Here is a 6,826-nt window from a genome sequence, read left to right on the forward strand (position 1 = left end):
GTATGAAGATTCTAGGGCGAGGAAGGACGATTCCGATCAGGGGGCGCTACCTGTGTAATGTTAAAATGGTGGCTTGGAGGGGCAGGACAATGCTCAGGGATTTCTCCAAGGTGAGGGTGCAGGAGACTGAAGAAAAACAGGGTTTGGGAATTGGTTATTGGGTTGATGCACTGCAACAGAAGCTGCATTTCTCGATTCCGCTGGTGAGGGAAGGGGATGGGTCGATAGAGGTTGTTGCAGACAACAATGGATGGAGCTTCATGGGTGAGGATGTGGTTGCGCGATCAGGGATATCGAGGAAGAGTAGGATGTAGAAGGCGAGGGAAGCCGAAACCTCTCTCAAGCTAGAAGGATGATTGGCTCTCCTCAGTGTTTCATAGGTAACATTTTACAGTTCGTTCCATGTAAACCTTATACCTTAAATAGGGCTAATAGTTTACAATCAATTTAGTAGGTTTAATGATGATCTTTACACACTTCTGTATAAGCAACAAAAGTATTAGATTATAGCATACCATGTTCCTTGTGTACTTATTATTGATTTAACTTCAGAGAGCCTATGAATTTAACTTGTAAGCAAGATAAGTCACTTTTCCAATCTGTACACTTGTTGGGCCATGTTCAGGTAAGTGCAATTATGGAACTATGTTGTGTAAAATGAATACGCATTGATTTATTCGAAAGTGTTGGCTTACTATTGTAGGAGGCTTTGTTAGCACAGCGAACTTTAACCACCAAACTGATAAATGCACAACCACCTTCAGCAAACAGCATCATACAGCAAAACCTTTTCCTTAGAATAGTATTGCATGTATCTATTTATTGTAAAGCTGAATGACATGCCATGTGTGATCTTAGGGAATTTAGTTTTTCAGTACTGACTGTTTTGAACTATTTTAGAAATTAGCAGAATCGTCCACTTCTCTGATGTTAGACCAATATATGATATCACGCTTTCCAAGTTTGATACAATCGATTACATGGTCGGTATTTTCATAATGTAGTAGGTTTTTTATTTTACATGGCCTCTGCAGATATTGATGCCAACCTAAATGCTGATCCATGTTTTAGCTGCACTTTCTATCGAATACATACTGAAGCTCCAGCGATGTTTGTTGGTTATGTCTAGTCCTGCACTGACCTTAGGAAGCTTGTTGTCATACCTGGGCCCTTTTTAAAGTAAATGTAATTTCGTGCACTCCCATATGGCCATATATATTCTCCCTATAAGTCTGCTTTTGAAATCTTTGGAGATCTCGTGACCTCATCATCTCCATCTCCAATGTGGATTTTCTCTCTTTCTTCTTTATCAGATTAACTGTAGCATTACTTAACCTATGAAGATGGTTGTATTCTGTAGTGATCGGGCTTACTCAAAAAGTAAAAAGCACCTGTCCCTTGTGATTATGTCATTGTTTGTATATCTATGCAGATTGTTACTCTTAAGCCGCACAGGTTTTATAGTTTTGTCAAATATCAGCTTTTGCTACATGTTTGTACTTTTTAGGAGAACAGTAGTTCTATTGAAATATATATAGTATGAAGAATAAAAGTCGACAAAGAAATTTTTGCAAGGGTTTTGTAGAAACCAAAGATGACTAAACAACATGAACTTCTAGATAACAGACCAAGCTTATAATCCCAGGCAAATACATTAGTAGAGCATGATAAACCCTAAAAAGATCAAATATGTTATCTCTGAACACCTGGAGATAAGTGTTGACAAACAAGCTGATGAGATTCTTAAGGGTCCTCTCATCAGGTTTTGGTCAGAAGCTGTTTGCATTTGATGGTACATTACTGGAGCAGCTACATATTTCACAGTGTGTGTCATGCATACCTACCGATGTCTACTACTTAAATTATCTTTATGCAATGAACTTAAATATGATATAGTATTCGTGTTATTAAGTAGCCTGTATGGCATACCACCCTATTTCAAGTAATAAGACACTTAAAATTTCCAGGGAAATCGATATGTTGCTATTGAATTAGTTAGTTTTGCTCTTCTGCAATTGTAAACAAGGATAAGCTATTTTCTCTTTCTGTATCTTGTAGCTCAAATATTTCAAAAGGTTTTCAATATATAGTTGCACACGTACATACCTACACCTACTTTTTCTTATTGCAATGCTACCTTAAGTGTAATCTGTTTAGTTCGCTATAATATATAGTACTAGTTTATGCAGGTCTCTGCTTGCTTGGATGCATTCGTTGTGAGGGAGAGAGAATTAAATAATTCATGTATTTTACTTCAATGGGATTAAAATTTTTGGTTTGCCTTGTTTATTACTTTATTGTTTATGCTACACTGCAACTCTTGAACAGCTTTATCGATTTGCTTATATTTTTTATCAGGTAGCAATTGACTATATCCTTTACTGTTACATGTATTTACTATCGTGGGTAGAAAATAATGACTATGATTATTTTTGTCATTCATCTGTTTTTACACTTGTATCTGGTCTGGAAAGTTCATGATCTACTCCTGAAGGATATGCATGTCATCCTGCAGTAAACTATGGGATAACCAATACTCACAGTCTAGATGTAACCTCATTCTGCATGACCGGTTCATCAACATGATAAACATTCCAGGTACATTTATCATACTTTAGCCATCATGGAAAGTATGTGTCAAAGGTTCTCTATAAATTATATTTCGCAAAAGAACCTTCTTCAGGAAGATGAAAGAGCATCTGCTTTCATCTTCTTTTTCATTGATCAGATGCCTTACGGCAGACATGTGGTTCGGTATTGACGCATTAGCGAATTTCTTGTGATACATTCCTGCTTTGCAGAATTTTTTTTATTGGATATTATTGTAATGTCAATTCATTTGTCAATTTAGTGATAGGCAAGTGGCGTTGCGCATTTAGTATTAGAAACAAAATTTGCATGTTTGATACGGACATTATATTCTGGAGAAAAGCTTACTTCATGAGCTTTGCCGGCACGGAAGTCTCTTAGCAATGAAGGATTTGAGAGCAATACCTTTGATTCCCTTCTGCGTTGATGATTTTGTCATGTTGTTTCCTAGTTCCTTTTTTGCATATACAAGTTTCTCTGCATTGGTTTTGTGACATTAGTGAAGGTTCTGCCTGTTTTCCCTCAACGGAGCTTTCTAAGGTATATTCAAGTTTAATCAGCTTGTGATAAAGTTAGTGTTTATGCAGATCATACATATAATACTTGTTGGCTCAGGGGGAAAACATAAGTTATCTGCACAGTTTGGATTGAATTTTGGAATGAAGATAACCAAGGTAACTGACTGTTTAAAACATCTATTGCATGGTGGATCAATAATCCTGTCACCAACTTGAGCTAGGATTTTTGGACATCTATTTGGCATATCTTTGCTTGTGTATTTCTGAACATAACTTTGAGTGGATGCAATTCTTCAGCATAAATATAGCATATGTAGTTGACCTGTAATATCAACCAGACAACCATTGAACCATGTTGCCATTATTTATGCCCTGTCCATGACTATTACTTCAGATGAATGACATTGCTTGTGAGCACAATTCCATCACCATCAAAGAACTGATTCGTGATGTCTTGTATAATACTGTGACTTGACTTCCATTTAGGAGCCAGGCAATTGGCTAACAATGTTATGCTACTCTTAGCTTGGCTTAAGTTATGTGTCTTAGTGAAGTTCTGTAAAACCTATCTTGAACTTTCTGACAAATGAACCATTTTCCATGTTTTCACATCGACAAAACTTAAATATAGTAACTGCCTGCATTAGTGAATTTAAACTGTAGGAGGAGGTGGGCGAGGGGAATTGCAAATATGTTGTATCAGATTAACCCCCCCAATATTGATTATAGATTTCTATTACCTCTTTTGTCTTTAAGTTGTTTCTTTTAGTGGAGAGGTAATAGCAATTCTCATTGATCAACTTTACAGTCCTGAAATCATTAAGTTGTTTATTTTAGTGGAGAGGTAATAGCAATTCTCATTGATCAACTTTGCAGTCCTGAAATCATTTCACGTGGTAGGGAGTAGCGAGTAGGGACTCGAGCTGTTGATTTTCATCGTAGAGAGCCCAGGAAACAGCCGTAGGGAAAAAAAATGCATCATTCTGGTCATTCTTTCCTTCCTTTTGATCAAAAGTAGATAAAAATCTATCGTTCTTTACTGCTTACCTCCTTTACTGCCTTTTATTTTCTGCAAGCTCAATTCATAGGCATTGCACGTACGGATATTGCTAGGCTATTACTAGCTACAGTGAGGGCTTAACAGCCCTATACTATCTTTTCCTCATCGGAAACTCTATTTTAGAGAAAAGAGGATACAAAGGCTGGCCAATGCATGGTGCGACCCCATGCATCAACCTTGTAGTTGGCACCGAATCCCACTCTCCAAGGCAGCTTCACCATGACACATCCATCTCTTTGCTTCATCTCTCACTGCCTTTTCTTTTCCTTTTGGCTCTTAAAAGTTGCGTATCTTTAGCTCTTTCCAAGGGAGGGGGTACTTCGAGCCCACAATGTGCTACTACTACTCACTGGCCACTATGCTTGCATTTCCTATTTGGCTTCCGCAATGAAATCTGAACCTGTCTGAATGAGATCTGGAGGCCTTTGTGTCTACTGGCTTCTGATTCCCCTCCCTGGTTTTGAACTTTCAAGTCCTGCTTAATTAAACCAACAGTGCACCTTCTTTCTGCGATTGATTCGTGGTACTTTAACGGTTGGAGGTGTGAAACCAAGCTACGACTAAAATGTGCAGATGTTGGAGGGGGGAATAAAGCGAACTCTTGTCCCTGGGCGCTTTGCGAGTCGCCGGCACAAACCACATTTTAGCCTGTTTTTGTATTGCGAGCAATTTGGATGGCTGAGGAATGATTCACGAAATACCTCGTCAGAAATGGTACATTTTGGCAGTACAGATACGCCTTGGGAAAGATGCACCGTGTCTGAGACTGGATCTTGGCCTCACTTACTTTGAAGTTTTGAACTGTGGTACCACTTTTTTCTGAATTTATCAGCAAGCTTAACATCCATCTCTGTAACTACTATGCAGGTCTCTTGCCAGTTTGCTCCTGCAGTGTCCCGTACTCCAGTGTGGCCACTTGCCTGCCAGTGGCGATGAAGAGGAAACAGTGTTAAGGCATAGGCAGTGCAGCAACAAGCTCGGCCGGTTTAAGAGTGATGACAAGCACGCGGTCCTTGCTGCGGTTTGTGCCCAGAATGGGACTGTGAGCATGGCCGGGACAGATAGTTTTGTTGGATTGGATGCACACTGCCGGCCGGCCTGCACCATCGCCGTCCCGTGTGTCACGGGCACTCGTACGTCGCCGGCCGTCGCCGTCACTGGCCCACCCGTCAGCGGCACACGGTGGGGTTGTTCTTGTTACAGTGGGAAGCTGGAAGAGTGTTGGCAAGGGAACAGTGAGGCTGGTTGTTGCTGGCTATGATGTTAACCTGACCTATTGCTACTGCTCCTGCTGCACACTGTGGCTCTCCAGTGACTCTCCAGTGAGCCCATCTCAACCTATCCGGTTTGTGCATACGGTGCCATGGCCATTCTGGAGCTGAGTCCCAGGTTAAACTGGTGTACCCATCCAATGCTGCTGCTGCTGTTCTTGATGTGCCTGTCCTGAAACATCACAAGTGAAGTCCAGTCAAGTTCTGTTCAGTGTCCCCCTATCTTCACGAGACGAGCTGGCGTTGCATTGCGAGAAGAGAGATGACAAACGGTGTGGCTCAAACTGGGAGCTCATCCCAAGCAAAAGCTCCATCTCAACCGATGGAAGCAGGCAAAGCATTTTAGCTCCTACTACATTGTATCACGGTGAGGATTTTGGTTTTGTTTTGCATGATACAAAAGATTGCTGTTCATCGTTGCAGCAGTTGGGGGTAAGGTAGTAACTCCCCCGTCCCATAATATAACATTTTTTTTCTATGAATCAATTGTTCAGATTTATAGCTAGAAATATTTATATTTTGGAACGGATGAAGTAACTAAAACTAGGTAAGGTAATTGAGTGAGGATTAGGAGAGGACAAAAAACGGCGAGGCCAAGAAGCAACATGCCATGAGTGAGTGATGCAAGCCACATGCATTCTTGTGTAGCTGTTTGGCAACAAGTCGACACATTGGCACGCTACACATGGGAGTTCGGTGTGGCTGTGCCTGTACCTTAGGGTTTGGGACTTTGGGGGAAGGCATGTATGGGTATTGTGTAATCTGAGGCTGCTTGTTGGTGGCTACAAGCTAAGTTAGTAGTAGAAAGATTTGTTTATGCGTAGTTCATCGATGGCATGCATCGGCCACTTCTGCCAACCAAAGTATTTGTTTAGCCTTTAAACAAAACAAAACACTACTGCTATTTGTTTAGACTGGTAAGTTTTTTATTCGGATGTTAAACAAACTAGGGGAAATCAAACCAGATCTAGCCATGGCAAACGCCAAATTATGGAGCACATGCCTTAGCAACCGAGCATAAGCAAGCAATGTATACTTAAAAAAAAAAAAGTAGAGCGGCAAGCAGGGTTTATAAATGCGACTTGTTACTGTTTTACAAAGTATTATGTCCATCTTAAAATATAACTACCTAATACAGGATATAATGTTTCAATTATTATGAATTTGGACAGAAGGAAGGAGTACGTTTACCACTTCCTATCGGCTCCGTTCATAAACCCCGGTTACCATTCATTATTCAATAATGAAAGATAAAAAGATGAAACTAAACATTTTTTTCGATTTGAATTTTACTTTCAATATTAGCCATGTTTGAAATCCAATTACAAATAGACTTCAAACAGCTCTGAGGAGTACTTTTATTACTCCATCCGTTCTAAAATATAAAG

At 40.0% G+C, this 6,826-nt stretch overlaps 1 long non-coding RNA gene across 4 annotated transcripts; it reads left to right on the forward strand.

Moving 5' to 3' along the window:
- Nucleotides 1–309: 309 nt before the first annotated feature.
- On the forward strand, nt 310–5,920 carry LOC127752510 (uncharacterized). Of its 4 annotated transcripts, none has more exons than XR_008012379.1 (3): nt 310–2,598; nt 3,177–3,263; nt 4,741–5,920. It is a non-coding gene; the product is annotated as an uncharacterized LOC127752510 (long non-coding RNA). The 4 variants fall into 4 exon arrangements; XR_008012381.1 differs by having other exon boundaries at nt 5,035–5,920; XR_008012380.1 differs by having other exon boundaries at nt 310–3,263.
- The last annotated feature ends 906 nt before the right edge of the window (nt 5,921–6,826 follow it).

Source organism: Oryza glaberrima, chromosome 10 (assembly GCF_000147395.1).
Source record: "Oryza glaberrima chromosome 10, OglaRS2, whole genome shotgun sequence".
Lineage (NCBI taxonomy): Eukaryota > Viridiplantae > Streptophyta > Magnoliopsida > Poales > Poaceae > Oryza > Oryza glaberrima.